The sequence below is a fragment of the Portunus trituberculatus genome, chromosome 37, assembly GCF_017591435.1.
Source record: "Portunus trituberculatus isolate SZX2019 chromosome 37, ASM1759143v1, whole genome shotgun sequence".
Lineage (NCBI taxonomy): Eukaryota > Metazoa > Arthropoda > Malacostraca > Decapoda > Portunidae > Portunus > Portunus trituberculatus.
In genome coordinates, this window is record NC_059291.1 from 11,623,163 (window position 1) to 11,643,162 (window position 20,000).

The window sequence follows — 20,000 nt, forward strand, 5'->3', positions numbered from 1 at the left end:
GTACGACACTACTCCCTGCTCCCTGCTGTGTCTCGCAGCTCCTCGCCGCTCCTCGCATCGGCACGGCTCCCTGCCACGCGTATGACACGCTTCCCGAAACCCACGCACGCTTGGGGTCCTATACGGGAGGGTGGCGGGCCGAGGGAGGCAGGCAGGCAGGCATGAAGAAGCAGAGGACGAAGGAGTCGGGAAGTGAGCGAGGGAGGGACGGAGGGACGTCGTTGCGGTGAGATGTGGTGGTTACAGGTGCGGTGGCAATGGGTGGTTACTGCTGAGTGTGTGTGTGTGTGTGTGTGTGTGTGCCAGACTCGTGATCGCCAGCTATTACCCTCCCGGAGAGAGCTTACGGCTCCTACAGTCTGGTGTATGGGTGAGGCTGTGACCCTTCACACACCACACGCAGCTTCCTCACGCTCAAGAGGGACCATCACTGAGCAGGGGTGAGAGCCTCGGCCTGCCAAGTGACGCGTTACCAGGATCACAGTTAAGGCAGAACAACAATGAACAGTCTCACTCATCGCCCAGAGATATACTGCTGGGTGCTAAATTAGGAATCATTCAGAATCAGAAGTTTTATTTTTGACCGGGCAGTTACCTACATGAGTGTGTGTCAGTTATAATCTGTGAATGAGAGATTTCCTCCCAGTTTGGTCACCTCTAAGTGGCTGTGGCACCAGTTCGATCTCGCCGCCAGAGGTTTTCACAAAAGAATAACAAATAAACACCCGCCTAACGGTGTGCCTCGCCCTCTGCACCGCTTGTTGCTGCTTATCGACGAAAGCTTTGTGTTGTGACGGCCAGACAAGATGTACTGTGGTGAGGCCCGGCTAGGGGAGAGAGAGAGAGAGAGAGAGAGAGAGAGAGAGAGAGAGAGAGAGAGAGAGAGAGAGAGAGAGAGAGAGAGAGAGAGAGAGAGAGAGAGATGTACATAAAGGAGAAATATGAAATGGAAGAGAAGTGAAAATGCTTACAGAAAATGGACAGAGATTTTCGTTTTCATCAAATTGAAAGTGACAGAATGATTCTTTGTACTTCTATTGAATCTCCTCTTCCTCCCCTCCCCCATCCTCTCTCTCTCTCTCTCTCTCTCTCTCTCTCTCTCTGGGGCAGGAAGTTTGAACCTCAATGGCTTTACTAATGAAAAGTTGCGAGACAGTAAGTAAGCCATGTACGTTTGGTGGCTTGGTGCATCACTCATCCTGCAGCGCCGCCATGATGGAAGCTCAGGCCACGATGAGTTTTATGAGTCTGGCGAAGGATGCGAAGGATGCGATATCACTACTTTGATCCTAATGCGCCGACACTGATCTGTTTTAATATCGGGAAAGCATCCAGTCGTCTTCTTAATGAGGGATCATACATACATACATATACACACACACACACACACACACACACACACACACACACACACACGATGAACTTAAGGAGGCCAGAATTTTTGGGTATGAGTGAAAATGTTAGTTTTTCTTTTGTTTTGTTTTATTTTGTTTGTTATTGTTTGGCGTCATACAAAACACATCGTTCCCTGAATCGAATGGTGTAACTTTTAAACACATTTTCCCTAAATTTACAGGGAACACAAGGGTTTATTTGGAGAAATTTCAAAATCCTCGAGCGATTCAACCTCACATCGCGTCGGCTGTTCACGCTTCCATGTGCTAATTCAGAAATACCCACTGGAAGTTTATTTATATTTTCTTTTTCTTTGTAAGATAATCGAACGTTCTTTTCAATAATGTTCCAACTTTCAAAATAGAAATTCATAAAGAAACTGTGCAAGCAAAGTTAACAAAGATTTGGTTAGATTTTGCACGTGTGGCCTTCTAGATTACGTAAAAGTTATAAACAGATTAGATTCAAAGTTTTGTAAAAGATTCCAACCTCAACCTGCCTAAATTCATTACGTTCCTTTACAGGTGACTTCCTCCTCCTCCTCCTCCTCCTCCTCCTCCTCCTCCTCCTCCTCCTGCTCCTCCTGTTCCTTCACAACTTCTTCCTCCAAATGACGCATCCATCACCTCACCAATCCCTCACCGTCACCAAGAGTCATCGTCACACCACCACCACCATCACCACCACCACCACAAACAGCACTCATCACACCGACATCACTTCAATCACTCGCTCATTCGCATCACCACTACTTCATAGCAACACCAGTACTATCACCACCACCATAAGAGCAAACACCAATATCACCATTACCACTATTGTACAAACTAGACACCACCACCACCACCACCACCATCACAGCCTCGGCCATTCATCACCACTGCACGGAGGACGCCACGCTGCAGGGCACAGACGGAGGCCAGCCCACTGATGTCCTCATGATGTCCTGCATGCGACCATCCATCCGTGAATTAACTATCATGGTCAACTGTTTGCTGGGAAATTTGGATATATTATTGTAAGGATTTCGTGTTTTATTTTTTTTTATTTACTTATTACTATTACTACTACTACTACTACTACTACTACTACTACTACTACTACTTCTACCACTACTACTACTACTACTCCCATGGAAACCCTAGATACCTTACTTTCTTTGCACACACACACACACACACACACACACACACACACACACACACACACACACACGGTATATTTGCCTTCATTTGAATACCCTCCTTAAAAGGGCCGCTCTTTCCGTCCCTACACAATCCCCGTAAGAAAAAAAGGACCTTGAATAATGTGTGTGTGTGTGTGTGTGTGTGTGTGTGTGTGTGTGTGTGTGTGTGTGTGTGTGTGTGGACGGAGAGAGAGAGGGATGGGGTGGGGAGAGGATACGTACCAAAATAACATACATAGACACCACGTAACAGTTGCCATTCATCGCGGGAGTTGGTGCGCCGTGAGGACAAACTCAACCCTGACATATAAAACACAGGTAATTGTCTCCATTAATTACAGACACCATAACCAAACAATTTACTGCATTAATTTCCACTGATCCCTTTCATTGCATCATCCCCTTCGCTTTAATTGCTTCACTTCGAGAGAGGAAGGTGCTGAGGGGGCGGGGAGGGATAAGGGGAAGGTGGAGTAAGGGTGGAGGAGGAACTGGAGGTGGAGGAAGAGGAAGGTAATGAGTGTGGGAAAGGAAAGAAGAGTGAAGATGCAGGTTGAGAGAGAGAGAGAGAGAGAGAGAGAGAGAGAGAGAGAGAGAGAGAGAGAGAGAGAGAGAGAGAGAGAGAGAGAGAGAGAGAGAGATTGTTTATTGACCGCAAGCTCATGATGTTGTACAATGTAAATTCTGCTAAAACTACAGAAAAAAATATATAAAAGAGAGACGATTAGAACCAACATACACACACACACACACACACACACACACACACACACACACACACACACACACACACACACACACACACACACACACACACACACACACACACACATACACACACACACAGGTAACACGCACACCTTTGCATTCATTGCATTCACACGTGTCTCATTAACATGATCGCAAGTGGAGGCAGTGGAGGAGATAGTGATGGTGGTGGTGGTGGTGGTGGTGGTGGTGGTGGTGGTGAGGATCATTACGCAATTAGTGGAATGTGCAATCATCCACTCTAGGTTATACTGAGTGGAGAGAGAGAGAGAGAGAGAGAGAGAGAGAGAGAGAGAGAGAGAGAGAGAGAGAGAGAGAGAGAGAGAGAAAGCACAAACACACAAACACGAAATAAAACACACATACTACCAAACAAACAGCCACACATACGTAATACATATAGATACATACTTATACGGACACACACACACACACACACACACACACACACACACACACACACACACACACGAACATAACAACTCTATCCTGCACGTTAAGTCTGCCCGTAAAGTCAAATAGTGGCGCCGTAAAGGATCAAGTAACAAGGCCACGGGGTCACACAGGCGGGAGAAGCACCAGGCCCTATGTCACACACCACCAGTGACAGTGACGGCTCCCTCTATTACGACGTACCAGACTCGAGGACATGAGTGTTTGAGGAAAGGAGGAGACACCAAAGAACGCCAAAGGGTCCTCACAAAGCATCAGTCGTAAATATAATAATCTGTGTCGTTTTATTATTCATCTCTCTCTCTCTCTCTCTCTCTCTCTCTCTCTCTCTCTCTCTCTCTCTTCGTCCTTCGCTTTAAACTTTATGTCGTGTTCACACTAATCATATTACACTGAAGGGTCGCACATGGGAGCTGACTTCACTCTCCCACACTATTACCACCAAAGACTTATTAATTAGAAATATGTGTAAGTTTTTATCAATAGTTCGTAGAGTTCGTCAGACATTAATTCTGGGTCCACGTAGATGTTTTCAGCGTGGCCAAATATTCTGGACCTTAATGCCATTGACAATTATGGAGAGTAATTGAGCAAAGGAGCTTATGAACCTCTATGTCCCCTGTGTGGGCAACATATACTGTGGTGAAGTGTGGCGGCGGAAGAGCCATGAGCACAGGGAATGAAGGAAGAACGGCAGCCATTCGCTTCCCTCAATGACCAGAAACATGTGAGCAATCTTTTTTTTTTAAATGGAGAGAGAAACACTAGTGAATATCTCCTGACAGATGTGGAGATCATATTAACAGCAACTAGTCTGCGTGACTCACTCATTAACAGCGGATGAAGTTTTTTACCTCTACCCATTTTGATGGTTCGCTATTTTTTGTCTATATGGTGTTTGAACAACTCGTTTGTACGTATATTACTTCTAGATGTGTGCAGACAATAATCTTCGTAGTGCTTTTTTTTTTCATACCATGTGGGCTTTTCACTGCTTGTATAAGAAAAAGAAATACTTCGTCTAAACAAAGGATGTGTTGCTTTTCTTTCTACTTGTGCAACTTGCCTACCCTGGAAAGCATCGCTCTACCACAGAGCAGTGTTACACGTATTATCATTTGCCCAAAACTTTGCTCACCACGGCGGGATGGCTGGCCCTCATCCTTCACCGCGGAACACATCCTCATTTGCTGCCGCTCTTAGCGAGGCCAGTGACCTAACTTGCACATCGTAATTCAGAAGTTGTTCAGGTGCACAGTTCGCCCCACACATTCAGGCATTATTGTGTAGGCGCCGGTAAGGACGTTTTTCATTGAGCAAAGCCCCGCATCACGTGAGCGCACTGAGTGCCTCATTGACATGCCGGGAAAAGTGAGGACAAAAGTGGATCACATACTTTTGTGACTAAAGTTCAAAGTGAGTTTAGTGACTTTTCCGTCGCTTTGTTTTGTGAAGCCTCAATTCCACCCGAGGCATCGAGAGCACCTCACTGGCCTGTAATGAGGGAAGCACCGGCGGGAATAACCTAAACATAATTGCATAATAACATGAAAATAAGCAGACTGCAAAGGGCCAGCTGGTTCACGCCAGGCAGCTCCTGAACACAATTAGATCCTCACAACTTTGCTGATGTAAATATAAACATAATACCAGATACAACAAGTCTTGCAAAATACTATAGTTATCGGTCCCCATGGCGCAGTGGATAGCGCGCTGGACTTCTAATCCAGAGGCCGCGGGTTCGAATCCCGCTGGGGATGAATGTTTTTGGTGCATTTGTTTGTTGTTTGTTGCACGAGTGTGCGTATGTGTGGGTGACGCGTGCTGTGGGAGTGGATTTCAGCGTGAAGGCCTTGTGCTTCGAGCGACCAGAAGTCATGATACCCGCTACCCCTCCTCCCCCCAGGGAATCACACGGGAATAGGATATGAAATGTACGCTTTTCATATCTAACATATCAGGTCAGCAGGTACGTTTGTGACACACCTGCAGGTATCACAGGTGTCTTGCTGCTCAGGTGTTCTTCTTGCTGTACATAACACTTCGGGAGAGCACATATGAAATTCAACAGTTCGAAAGTCAGAGTCAGTCTCAGTCTCGGTCTCTCTCTCTCTCTCTCTCTCTCTCTCTCTCTCTCTCTCTCTCTCTCTCTCTCTCTCTCTCCCGGACCTTCACCATGGAGGCAAGGAAGGACTGCAAGAAGCAACAACTCAAGCAGGACCAGTCAGTCCCCACCGTAGACCAGTCCTCCTCCTCCTCCTCCTCCTTTAGCTCTTCCCTTACTCCTCTTCTATCATCTCTCCTCCCTCTCCTCTCATCTATCTTCTATTTTTCTTTCTTCACCCATTATCTGTTCTTTTCTCTTTTCCTCTTTTTTTCTTTCTCCCTGACCGCACATTTGTTTTGCCTCATTTATTTTTCATCCATTTTGTATCTTTTTCTTTTCCTCCATCTCTCATTTCTCCTACTTTTTTTTTTTTCCTCCGCCACATCTTTTTCCCTCATCTTCTTCAAGACCTCTCTCTCTCTCTCTCTCTCTCTCTCTCTCTCTCTCTCTCTCTCTCTCTCTCTCTCTCTCTCATCTATCCTCCTCTTTTCCCTCTCTTCCCCTTCTCTTCCCTGTCCTCTCCGTCTTAACTTTTTTTTTCTCCTCTTCTCTTACCTTTCCTCCTTCGCATCTCTCTCCTCGCTCTCCCTTCGTCTAATCTTTTTCCCTTTCTCTCTCTCTCTCTCTCTCTCTCTCTCTCTTTCCCCCGCTACTCCCTCGCCTCCTTCCTCGCGTCTATGGACTTAAGGAGTAGAGAGAGAGAGAGAGAGAGAGAGAGAGAGAGAGAGAGAGAGAGAGAGAGAGAGAGAGAGAGAGAGAGAGAGAGAGTATACACTACGGTGCTGTCAGGTGCCGTTCAGAAGACAGGGGTGTGAACTGCTGTGGCCTCAAACTTAAGGGAGGGGAGAGGGGACGGGGAGAGAGCGGAGGGGGAGATTGGAGGGGGAGGGAAGGGCCAAGTTGGGGAGACAGGGGAGGAGGCTTACTGTGGGGGAGGAGGGGAAAAAAGACGCAAAGAAGAAGAGGAGGAAGAGGAGGGTGGAGTGAAGGAAGGAGGAGGAGTTGACTTGGTTGAGAGAGAGAGAGAAGAGAGAGAGAGAGAGAGAGAGAGAGAGAGAGAGAGAGAGAGAGAGAGAGAGAGAGAGAGAGAGAGAGAGAGAGAGAGAGAGAGAGAGAGAGAGAGAGAGAGAGAGAGCTGGTTTAAAGGACATACAAGGTCAGATGGCGCGTTACATCATCTACAGGAACCTCATGAATTTGTGACCTTAAGGGGGGGGAGAGGAGGAGGAGGAGGAGGAGGAGGAGGAGGAGGAGGAGGAGGAGGAGGAGGAGGAGGAGGAGGAGGAGGAGGAGGAGGAGGAGCAATAAATAATAATGTTGTAATAGACAAGTGAAGAGCTTAAACACACACACACACACACACACACACACACACACACACACACACACACACACACACACACACACTACCGCCACCACTACCATCACCACCACCACCACCACCACCACCACCACCATCGCCTCCTCCTTATTGTTTACGTGTCTATGAATGAATAAATTTCCTGACCGCTGTCCTGGAGGCGTGTTGATCACCTCCACTCCTTTATACATGTCTTGTCTATGCTTAGGTCAATAAACGTGTTAATGCAATCCACCACCACCACCACCACCACCACCACCACTAACACCATAATCACCACCACCACCATCATCACCACCACCACGAGTTCATTACCTCACCACCGTCACCACCACTACCATACCTTTGTAATGTCAATATGATTTCAGTGTATTTATTATCCCTTACAGTAAGTCACCACCAACATCACCACCACCATCATCATCAGCAGCACCACTACAACATTTTCCACTACAGAATTACCTCACCACCACCACCACCATCACCACCACTACTAAATGTGTTATGACCACTATTATATCCAGTGCCTATAGTAAGTCACCACCACCATCATCACCAATACAATATATTCCGAAGGCAAGTTTAATATATATATAAAAAAAAAAAAACCACCACCACCACCACCACCACCACCACCACCACCGCCGCCACCAGGACAAGGCCACTCGAACACTTAAGATCAAGATTTGGTTTGCGTTCCCTGTTCGCCCTCCACTTGATCCTCGCGACCTCCGAGGTGACGCCACGTGACCTGCTAATGACCACGCCACCCCGCTGACCTCCGTGAAGGAACTCTCGCCCGTGTAGGTGTTGCTGGAGAAGAAGAAAAAAAAAAAAAAAAGAAGAAGAAGAAGAAGAAGAAGAAAAAATGATAAGAAAGTTGATAAGAACTGTCCCTCCTCCTCCTCCTCCTCCTCTTCCTCCTCCCCCTGATGATGCTGATGTTGCGAGAATTAAACAAGAAAGTAGACAGATAATGCTAGAACGAAGTGAGGAGGAGGAAGAGGAGGAGGAGGAGGAAAAAGAGGAAGAGAAGGAGGAGGAGGCAGCAGCAACAGCATTCAGGCACGAGTAGGAGGAGGAGGAGGAGGAGGAGGAGGAGGAGGAGGAGGAGGAGGAGGAGGAGGAGGAGGAGGAGGAGGGTCAGCTCTGGGGAGGTCGAGAGAGAGAGAGAGAGAGAGAGAGAGAGAGAGAGAGAGAGAGAGAGAGAGAGAGAGAGAGAGAGAGAGAGAGAGAGAGAGAGAGAGAGAGAGAGAGAGAGAGAGGAGCATGTGGGTGTCTCTTACCAACTTTCTTCCAGACGAGCATGTCGGCGCATTCCTGAACACCTGTGACTGCTTTCCTCTAATGACATGCGCCGGAACGTGAGGCGGCAGGTGAGGGGTGTGGCGGGGACAGCTGACAGGTGAGGGGTGGGGTGGGAGGAGTGGAGGGACGGTGGACACTGGTTGGGGGGAGGGGGAACTGTTACTCACCTGCGCCTCCCAGCAAGGTGAATCAACTCTCGTGTGTGTGTGTGTGTGTGTGTGTGTCGTCACTAATGGAACGGTAAAAGGTATATATAATGACTACACCTTATTTTTAGATCTTGATTTTTCCTTCTTCTTCCTTTGCTCTCTCTCTCTCTCTCTCTCTCTCTCTCTCTCTCTCTCTAGTAGTTTATAAAAGAGTGATTAGCGGCGGCGCGGATTGTACATACCACACACACTCTCTGCAATATGGCGGAGTGCTCAAAACAAAGAAAAGAAAAAATAAAAGCAAAAAAAAAAAAAAAAAAAAAAACTTTCACTCCCTCGACGATGAAGCAAAATGTGCCGTAATGCTATTTGTGAGAGAGAGAGAGAGAGAGAGAGAGAGAGAGAGAGAGAGAGAGAGAGAGAGTAGGGGAGAGCGCACGCACACCCCTTCCCCTTGTTCGCATATACCTGTCTGGACGCCCTGACTCCTTACCTGACTACCTGCTTGCATTCTCTCTCTCTCTCTCTCTCTCTCTCTCTCTCTCTCTCTCTCTCTCAGGTGGTGGTGGTGGCGGCGGCTGGCTGTTGACTAAGGTAATTATCAGAACAAGCTGCCAGGGGTGGATAGGGAGCAAGTGGACTGAGGCTTGAGGGAGACGCAGAGAGCATGGACCGGGTAATAGGAGGGAAGGAAGGTATGGGTAAGGTTTCCCCCTCGTACTTTCGCTCCTGATTGAACAATTACCGAGTACTGAACAAACGAGAGAGAGAGAGAGAGAGAGAGAGAGAGAGAGAGAGAGAGAGAGAGAGAGAGAGAGAGAGAGAGAGAGAGAGAGATTGTGTGGATACTAATGTTTTTAAGCTGAATGCTGCAATTTCATGTGTGTGTGTGTGTGTGTGTGTGTTTGTTGCTTCACGGTACAAGGCATCTGTTGTTTAAATTCAATGGTGTAATGTTGTTTTTTTCTTATTTTCTATCTATCTATTTATTTGAGTGTTCTATCCCCGCACACTGGTCATTGGAGGAACGCAGCAAGGTTCCTCCACGGCAAGGCTCTCTGGATCATAGTCACTGCTGGTGTGTTGCCTGTTCACTGCACTGCTTAATTGTTCGTTTACTTCACACGCTGCAGTTCTGAATAACGTGGATTCATTTCATACATAGGCAAACAAACATCTAATTAGTCACGCTTTCTTTCACTTTGAGCAAAGGAGAATATTGTTATTATTATTACTATTACTAGTAGTGCTATTATTATTATTATTATTATTATTATTATTATTATTATTGTTGTTGTAGTAGTAGTAGTAGTAGTTGTTGTTGTTGTTGTTGTTGTTGTTGTTGTTGTTGTTGTTGTTGTAGTAGTAGTAGTAGTAGTAGTAGTAGTAGTAGTAGTAGTAGTAGTAGTAGTAGTAGTAGTAGTAGTAGTAGTAGTAGTAGTAGTAGTAGTAGTAGTTTGCTGCTGCTGCTGCTGTTGTTGTTGTTGTTGTTGTTGTTGTTGTTGTCTTATTTAGGAGAAACAATGGCTGCATTTTCATCTTTATTTCACGTTTTGCAATTGTGACCAGCTTGGATTTGCATCATATACGTGTAAACAAATACCTCTTTTCACTGAGGGAGGATACTATTACCATAATCTTATTCATGAAGTTTTTTTTTTTTCACATCGTGCATTTCTAACTAACTTGCATTTATTGAATTTATTCATAAACACACAACAAATTATCAAACTTACTTTCCCACCTTGAAACGCTCAACGAAGACTATTACTATTACTATTATGTTTATGGAAATCTGTTTTTTTTTCTGTTTATTTTTATTCCTTTGGTTCCGATCAACTTGTTTTCATTCCATACATGCATAAACAATTAATTTCCTTTCCCGCGCCACATGGAAAACGAAAGATATTATTATTTTTTTCCTCGTATTATCATGAGTATTTTATTCATGCGGAGCTTTTGTGTATTCAACAAAACAGATTCACTAAAAGCCGACGATGCAGAGCCGCCCCGTTTTCTCTCGCGCCGGGCCGCCTCCGATGTTTGCACAGTGAGTCGTTAATAAAACAACAGCTTCTCTCCACAGGCAGTGCTGGATGGAATATTAAATACCGGGCGTTCTTTACCAATATTCCCGGCAACTTTTTTTTTCTTTATTTCCCGTTTTCTTTCTATCATCGTAAATTTAGTTGCATTGCCATGAATGAAGAAAGAGAAGGTGAGCGAGTGAAGGTGTCCACGCGACCTTGACATCTAAAAGTTCTCTCTCTCTCTCTCTCTCTCTAATAAGACAAAGACTTACACAATCATTTTTTTTAGTTCAATGTTGCGATTTCTATTGTGTAATGAGTCCTGAAACACCTCTCTCTCTCTCTCTCTCTCTCTCTCTCTCTCTCTCTCTCTCTCTCTCTCTCTCTCTTTTTTAAACTGTCATAGCAGCCATCACTATTGTACACACGTATAATAATCCTTAATTAAAAGATTATTTCACTACTGTTACTAATGCTGCCTTTGTTGTCTGCATCCTAACAATACAATACGCTGAGCCGTGCAGAGGAGAGGCAGCCGTCCTGTGCCCCGGTGGCCTGGCTCCTCTCAGCACGCAGTCACCTGGGCACCCGCGGCACACAGGCAAGGGGAATCCTAAACCTGCACTACACCAAGACAAATCACTCCACCTGAACATTGCCGAGTAAAAGACTGACGCCTCTGTTCGCATCCATTACTCTGTCTTAGCCCCTTCAGTACTGGGACTCATTTTTATCATGAGTTTTGGTTATGATTATACGATTTTATTTACATTAGGAAGGGTTTACGGAGCTCAGAAGATTGATAGCCAGAGTCTTCGCTATTTTAATCCCCACATAAGTTTCTGAAGCTGTGTAAAACCACTTAATAGTAAACAGAATAGATATGAAAACGTGTCGTGCATGGTGCTGAAGAGGTTAAGCTTGCACTGGGGATATATAAAAGAAGAATTAAAAACAGCTACACGCCTTTGTTCTCCTGCATTACTTCGACTTCAGCGTACGAGGAGGGACAGAGATATTTATAATGTGTAGTGTAATGAAAGAATGTATTGCTTTATTCTGAGCGTAAATCGGAGAAGAAATAACGTCAATATGCAGTATAGTGAGAGGTTCCTGCCTTTGTTGCTGTGCATTGCTGTGCCTTAAGCTTGTAATAGAGAAATAAATAACATCGATATATTTGATACTGTTTGAATAAAAACGAGTCTTATGCATTTTTTGTTTTAACGTTGAAAAATTATGGTGATTGAAAAGTAAATAATCGAATACAATAGGGAAAATAAAGTAACGAAGACTAAAATATATAAATGTAATATGAACAAATCATCTAAACTTGAATAAAGATATTGAAAATGTTACCAAATATAAAGTAAAACAGCAAGACTAAAAACAAATACATATAAGGCAAGAGAGTGAATTATTCAACACTAATGAGCGTGTAAAATCAATGAATTAACAACTGGTGACAGAAATTTATATACGTAAATATGATTCTCTCTCTCTCTCTCTCTCTCTCTCTCTCTCTCTCTCTCTCTCTCTCTCAAAGTTATTAAAGGAAAAGAGTGGATGAACAAAAGTCGAGATGAAGGCGGATATAACAAAGTGGAGGAGGAATATAAGAAAATTGAGAAGAGGAGGAACAGATGCTGGTGAACGAAAAAGCAAAATGTGAAAAAAAGTAATTATGGTGCGGAGGAGGAGGAGGAGGAGGAGGAGGAGGAGGAGGAGGAGGAGGAGGAGGAGGAAGAGGAGGAGGAGTGGTCTTTGTGGGGTTCGGCGAAGCGTATCATGGAATTAATAAATATAGACATTTTTTTTCAAGTATCTGATTCCATCGTCGTTAAATGTGTTTATTTTTTCACTCGTCTGACTGAGTACGTTTGTGTGTGTCTGTTTGTATATGTGTCTGTCTGTCTGTCTGGCTGTCCGGCTGGCTGGCTGGCTGGTTGTCTATCCGTCTGTCTGTCTGTCTATCTATATGGCTGGCTGGTTGGCTGGCTTTCTAGCTGGCTGGCTGGTTGGCTGACTGGCTGTTTATCTAGCTGTCTGTTTATCTGCCTGTATCTACCAAACTGGCCTGGCTGGGTTGGCTGGATTTCTCTCTCTCTCTCTCTCTCTCTCTCTCTCTCTCTCTCTCTCTCTCTCTCTCTCTCTCACTTACAGTCACGTTTCTGCCTGCCTTCTTCCATTCCACTAGCCTCCCTTCTTCCTCTTCTTCGTACCCTCTCTTCGTTCCCTGCTTCATCCTCTTTCTCTCCTCCTCCTCCTCCTCCTCCTCCTCCTCCTCCTCCTCCTCCTCCTCCTCCTCCTCCTCCCCCACCGCTGCTGACAGGATCGCTAGCGTCACGGTCGGTCGGGTAGTGGCTGCATTAAGACCAAAAATACAGCAAAATAAAACACAAAAAGGGAAGAACTGGTCAAGGGAGGAAAGAAGAGGAAAAAAATAGCAACAGAATTACAAATTATTTCGCATCGCCAGGAACGTTCGTGCTCTGTAACACACTAAAGGAGGCGTTTGTTCCGCATCCTTTTGTTCCTCGCTTTTTGTTGCCTTTCGCGAATAAAAAAAAAAAAAAAAGAGTAATAATGCGATGAAAGAAAAGAGGAGGAGCTTAGAGTGTGCTGGTGAGTGTGTGTTGGTGTTAGCGTGTGTTTTGGTGTGTTTGTGTTGGTTTGCGTTTTGTGTTTGTGTTTGGGAGGGTTGGTATTCCTGACATGTTTTGCGGAGAGAGAAAGAGAGAGAGAAAAAAAATATGTATGATAAATTAACGCATTTACTTTATTGTTTTGTTCCTCAGCCAAGCGTTTTCCATCCAGGCCGTGAATGCTGAGAATTTTCATTACATTCCTGACATTTCGTTCATCTCACGCTCTCTCTCTCTCTCTCTCTCTCTCTCTCTCTCTCTCTCTCTCTCTCTCTCTCTCTCTCTCTCTCTCTTTTTAAACGTTAACCATTCTCTTTTATTTAGTTATCTTTTTTTTTTTTAATTGGAGGCAGCATTTAATAATATTTCCGCCATGTATATATATCATCATTCTTGCAGAGTTTTATTCGCAGCGTGCAGAGGCGGTGGAAAATAATCTATCCTACCCCCATGTGTGTGTGTGTGTGTGTGTGTGTGTGTGTGTGTGTGTGTGTGTGTGTGTGTGTGTGTGTGTGTGTGTGTGTGTGTGCAGCTGCGTTCTAAAAAGCAGCGTTAATTGGTCAACAGCGAAGGAAGGACACACAGAGAGAGTAAGGATGCGGTGGAAGTTGAAAACACAAACACTTTCTCAGGTGATCTTTGTTGCTAATGTTGATCTTTTATGGCAACGCGGCTCATTAGCTCCCGTGATGCTGCAGGAGTGCTAAGGTTACTGTGACGGGCAGCCTCCCTCTTCTCCCCCCCTCCCTCCCTCCCCTCCCCTCCCCTCCACCAGCAGCAATCTAGACCATAGTGGTGTTTACCTTCACATTTCTTCGTATTAGAGCGTGAAAATGCGGTTACTTCTCTGCATTTTGGTCTATATCGTATTCTTGTCATTATTATTATCATTTGTTTTTAGTGTAATAATTCAGCTTTCTCTCTCTCTCTCTCTCTCTCTCTCTCTCTCTCTCTCTCTCTCTCTCTCTCTCTCTCTCTCTGATGGTAACAGCTTTCTACAGACTCCCATTATACTCTCCAGGAGGTGACCAAGATACCTGAGGCGACAGGCACGACAGGTGAACACGAGGTTTGCACACACACACACACTCACACACACACACACACACACACACACACACACACACAGTACAATCAGGTGCACCTATCTAGAGACACATCAGCACGCAACATACGCAACACACACACACACACACACACACACACACACACACACACACACACACACACACACACACGTACAAACCAATTCACGAAAGTGGCGGCCGTGACTCCCACACCTACGACACACCTGCACATTGCTGGACTACACTATACGCGTCCATAACAGGTGTGAAAGTCCCCACTAGAGCCCCGTGCCTCACCCCCAACCACCCCACTGCCCCATCGCCCCACCGCCCACCATCGTCCGCCCGGTCCTCGCAGGTAAGGGGCGGAAGGTGGGGAACGGGTCACCTGTTTAGAAAGTTGGCAGGAACATAAATATTACACGGGTGGAAGGTGTACGTAAAGGTGTAGTGGTGGCGGGGGCTGTGAAGAGGACCTGGGCATGCGATGGGGGTGTTGTGATGTTGTTGTGGTGTTGTGGTGATGTGGTGTTGTGGTGGTGTGGTGGTAGTAGGGATTGTAATGATTGTGAGGTGAATCTGGGTATATAAATGATGGTGTTGTGGTGTAGTGTGGTGGTGGTGGTGGTGGTGGTTAAGTACTGTGGTCGTGTGGTGTGGTGTGAAGAGAAGTCAAGTGTGCAGTGGTGTTGGTGTGGTGGTGAGGGTTCGGTTAGTTACTGTGATGGTTCTGGTGTGGTGTGGTGTGGCGTGATGTAATAGAGTAAAGTGTATTAGAAAAATCGTTTCTCTATTCATTATTATTGCTTTTACGTGCAGAGGAAGTTATCCATTGACAACTAGACGCAAAAAAAAAAAAAAAAAAAAAAAAAAGCAGAATAATATTACTCAAATCTTCCATTCATTCTTTGAACAAATATAACAATAAAAAAAATAAACAAATCAATGACAATCTATTTACCCAAAGCACACACACACACACACACACACACACACACACACACACACACACACACACACACAAAGACACACTTTTCCCAAGCAATGCGGCAAGACTGAGCTATATATACATTCTTACTCCTTTCATTTTTCTCTCCGTCTTTTACCGAGTTTAGTTCTGTATATCATTATTACGAGAACCACAAGTGATGGGAGTGTGGCCGAGGTGATGACGGTCATTGGGGGTAATCATACATATCATTCCGTCACGTAGATACAATGACTCACCACACCTCTCTCCTTATCAAGCACAATCACTGCCACCGTCGACACTTCCATGTATGAGGAAAGCAGTGAGGAAAATGAGTAAACTAGTTCCTGTTCTATTTTCCCACGTGAAAGGGGATATGATAAGAAGAACTAAGTAGACAATGGCAGGGAAATATATAAGACTCGCACACGTGAAAGAATGAATGAATGATGAGAGTTGTGTTAAAAAGAAAAACTGGTTCCTCTATTTCCTCATGTGGACGGGAAATATGGTTAGAAGTATATATGGCTATTAACTAAAAGACATGAATGGATGGATGAGTGAATGAGTCAGTGAGTGAAGAGAGAAAGCAGCGTAAAAACTGAAGAATGAATGAATGAATGAATGAATGAAGAAACGAAGCAGAAACTAAAGAAAGAAAGGAAGAATAATTGAATGAATGAGTGAATGAATGAGTGAGTGAAGATTGAAAGCTGCATAAAAACTAGTACAGCTCCTATTTTCGCTTTTTACTCATTCCTATTCCTTTTACATCTTCCCACGTGACAGAGAACAAGACAAGAATTATAAAAGCAACAACTAAGAAAGAAAAAAAAAAGAGAATGAATGAAAAAAAGAAAGAAAGAAAGAAACCAGAGCTAAAACTAGTCCAATTTCGATTTTCTCACGTGAAGAACAAGATGATAACAATTAGACAAAAGATAAAAAGATAAAAAAAAAAGATACCACGAGATAAGAGAAACAATTACACTCGTCCTATCACAATGACCCTCCACACAAAAAGCTGTCTTTCCTTCCCTGAGCGTCGATGAACGTAGTATAAATAAATTTCTTTTCCACTCATAATAACAGACATCGCCACTATCTCTTATCGGTGGATGATAAGACATTTGCCCTACCAAGAGTACCCTGGGAACAACCTCCACCTCCTCTTCCTCTTCCTCCTCCTCCTTTTCACTCTCGTCCTCGTTCTCCTCCTTTTTCCGCGTCTCCATTATCTGAATCTTTATCTCCACAATTTGCTTATGAAAAGGGACCTAAAAAACAACGTCAGGTCAAGAGGGAGAAGTAAATCTGTCATTCTCTTCCTTAGAAAAACTCTTTATAAAAAGGCGACGACACGGGAAGGAAAGAAGGGGAAAGAGAGAGAGAGCGAGGGAAGCGAAGAGTGGGAGGGGGAGGGGAGTCGAGTAAAGCTGGGAGGGATAAATCCAGACGTGACTGAACCGCTAATTTGTGAGAAGACGTAAAGAAGAGGATTTTATCGCCCTCCCCGGACACCTGTTATCAGATGGTATCTTCTCGCCGCCTTCCCTGCTTTCTTTCTCCTCCCCGTCACTCCCTTTCTCGCTCCTGTGTCCTTCCCTCCATTCTTTCCCTCCCTTCATGTAACTCTTCCTTACCTTCCTTTCCTTAACTGTTTTATGTCTCTCTCTCTCTTACTTGTTTTCATTGTAGGTTTGTGCTTTTATGAATTATTGGTTCTCTCTCTCTCTCTCTCTCTCTCTCTCTCTCTCTCTCTCTCTCTCTCTCTCTCTCTCTCTCTCTCTCTCTCTCTCTCTTCTAGATAATATTTTCGTGCCGGCGTCACAAAAAGCTTCATATATTCAATAAAAATGTAATTTGCCAGCTTCCCTTCCCTCCCTCCCCTCTAACCCTCCTTCCTTCCATGCCCTATTACCCTCCCTCTCACCCATCTCTCCATCTCTCCCTCCACCTCCCCCTCCCTTATCTTCCCTCCCCTCCCCTGCCCTGGACACTGCAGCCACGCACGAACAAAATGCTTTATTTCAAAATATATTTTAGGATTTTAGGAGCAACAAATGTAGTAGTGGTGGTGGTGGTGGTGGTGGTGGTGGTAGAAGGGATGGTCGTTTCAGAGGGTAGGGTTGAATATGATGGTGGTGGTGGTGGTGGTGGTGGTGGTGGTAATAAGAGAACAGAACAGGGAGAGAGATTACTGGAGAAGAAACGAAGGAGAAACAAGAGAAAAATTGGAAATTACATAATTTCTACCGATGAATGACCGATAGAGAGAGAGAGAGAGAGAGAGAGAGAGAGAGAGAGAGAGAGAGAGAGAGAGAGAGAGAGAGAGAGACTATCTATATGTAACAAAAAATACCCACACAAGGTAAAATATCCACACGCAAGAGAAAGAATATCCACAACGCACCAAAAATACCCTCAGGAAACCCGAAGGAGCCACACAAGGCAAGGAAAACCAACGCAAGACAAATAAAACACACAAACTATAAAACATCTGAAAGAAAACACACACACACACACACACACACACACACACACACACACACACACACACACAAAAGAAAAACAAGACCAGTAAAAACACGAACAGAACACACACACACACAACAAAACACAACATTACACTTTACTCCTTCATCCTTCAACTGTCTAACCCAACCACCCTCTCACCCATCCCTCCTCACCCCCACTCCACCCTCAGGAGCAGCAACAGTAAGCAAGGCGGAGAACAAGACGAGCAGAATGAACGAAGCCCACCCATTACATACCAAAGGATCGCCATGACCCACCGCAGGGGACGCTACCTCGCAACCCTTGACCTTCTCCCTTTACTCTCCTTCTCCTCCCTGGCTTTCGAACGCTAAAGGGACGAGAGGAGGAGGAGGAGGAGGAGGAGGAGGAGGAGGAGGAGGAGGAGGAGGAGGAGGAGGAAGAGGAAAACAAGGTGTATCTAGTTGTCTCACTTTTCTCCTTTTCTCTTCCTACCTTTCTAACGGTAAAGGGACGAGATGAGGAGGAGGAGAATACAAAGGAATACAAAGGAAGGAACAGACAGCAACAGCCCTACTGGTCCTAACGAGGCTGTCTGTGTGCCTATGCTACCACTACAGATTCTACAACTTAGAGGCTGAAGGACATCAGGATTCAAGGAAAAAGAAAAGAGGCCACAGGGAGAGAGAAAGTCAAAGATGTGATAGGAAAGATTGAAAGAGAAGTGATACTGTCTAGTACAGAAACTAAAAACAAAGAAAAAGATATCTTATGTAGGCGCAAAGTACGTCACTTGAGGGGTTAATGCGAGGTGAATGTCCAACCTTTTTTTAAGTTTGTATTGTATTGCTACGGACAACATGTGCTGGGAGAGAGTTCCAGACATTTACAATTCTATTGAAGAAATAATGTTTAGCCTCATCTGATCTGAAACGCTTACCTGTTATCTTGTAACCATTACTTCTAGTGGTGTTGGAGCTGTCAATGGTGAGATAGTTGATAGGAGGAGGAGGAAGAGGAGGAGGAGGAGGAGGAGGAGGAGGAGGAGGAGGAGGACGAGGAGGAGGAGGAGGAGGAGGAGGAGGAGGAGGAGGAGGAGGAGGAGGAGGAGGAGGAGGAGGAGGAGGAGGAGGAGGAGGAGGAGGAGGAGGAGGAGGAGGAAGTGTTGGTGGAAGTGTGAGAGGATAAAAATAAGGAGTATGTAGATGTCTCTCTATTCTCCTTTTCTCTCCCTAGCTTTCTAACGCTAAAGGAACGAGAGGAGGAGGAGGAGGAGGAGGAGGAGGAGGAAAAGGTGGAGGTGTATGAGGTTGAAAACAAGGAGTATACGATGTCTCCCTTTTCTCCCTCTCCACCTCCACTTTTCAGTATCTCTCCCTGGCTTTCTAACGCTGTAACGACGATGAAGAAGTCACAGAGGAGGAGGAGAAGAATGAAGTAAGAGAGTAGGAATGGAAACAGGGAAGAGGCGCATAGATTAGAATAAGAACACGAGAGAAGAGAAGAATGAGAGAGTAGCAGGGAAGAGAGAAAATCGAGTAAAATAGGAGAGAAAAGACCATTTTTATAGTTTACTTGCAAAGATAAGGAGAAAATATGACAGGAAAGTAAAAAAAAAAAAAAAAACAAGTATAGGAAACGGAACAAAACGAGTAAAAAGATGGAAGAGGGAATCAATGTATGGAGAAGCAGAGTACGTACAAAGTGGAGAGGCAAAGTGCGCACGGAGGACGGTGGAAGACGGAGAGGTGAGGCCAGCACGTGAAAAATTAAACGCAAGTAAAAGTCAGCACGAGGCAGGGAGTGAAAGAGATAGGAAAGAAAAATCCGAATTGCGAGGAGGCAGGGAGACGCAACAAAAGGCTGGAAAATATATACATGCTGTCGAGGGAGGAAAAGATGTGCGGGGGAGGGAGGAAAGAGGAAGAGGAGGAGGAGGAGGAGGATGGAGGAGAATGGAGGGGAGAAAAGGCGATAGGAAGGGAGAGATAGAGAGTAAACTGGAGGAAAGAGGAGAGAGAGAGAGAGAGAGAGAGAGAGAGAGAGAGAGAGAGAGAGAGAGAGAG

The 20,000-nt window shown here is 45.0% G+C and overlaps 1 protein-coding gene and 1 non-coding gene across 2 annotated transcripts in view; one reads left to right on the plus strand and one right to left on the minus strand.

Annotated features, from left to right (window-relative positions):
• The window catches only part of LOC123514021, a 571,965-nt gene that overhangs the window by 351,867 nt on the left and 200,098 nt on the right, over positions 1-20,000 (minus strand).
• On the plus strand, positions 5,490-5,562 carry Trnar-ucu. Its single transcript has one exon. It is a non-coding gene; the product is annotated as a tRNA-Arg (tRNA).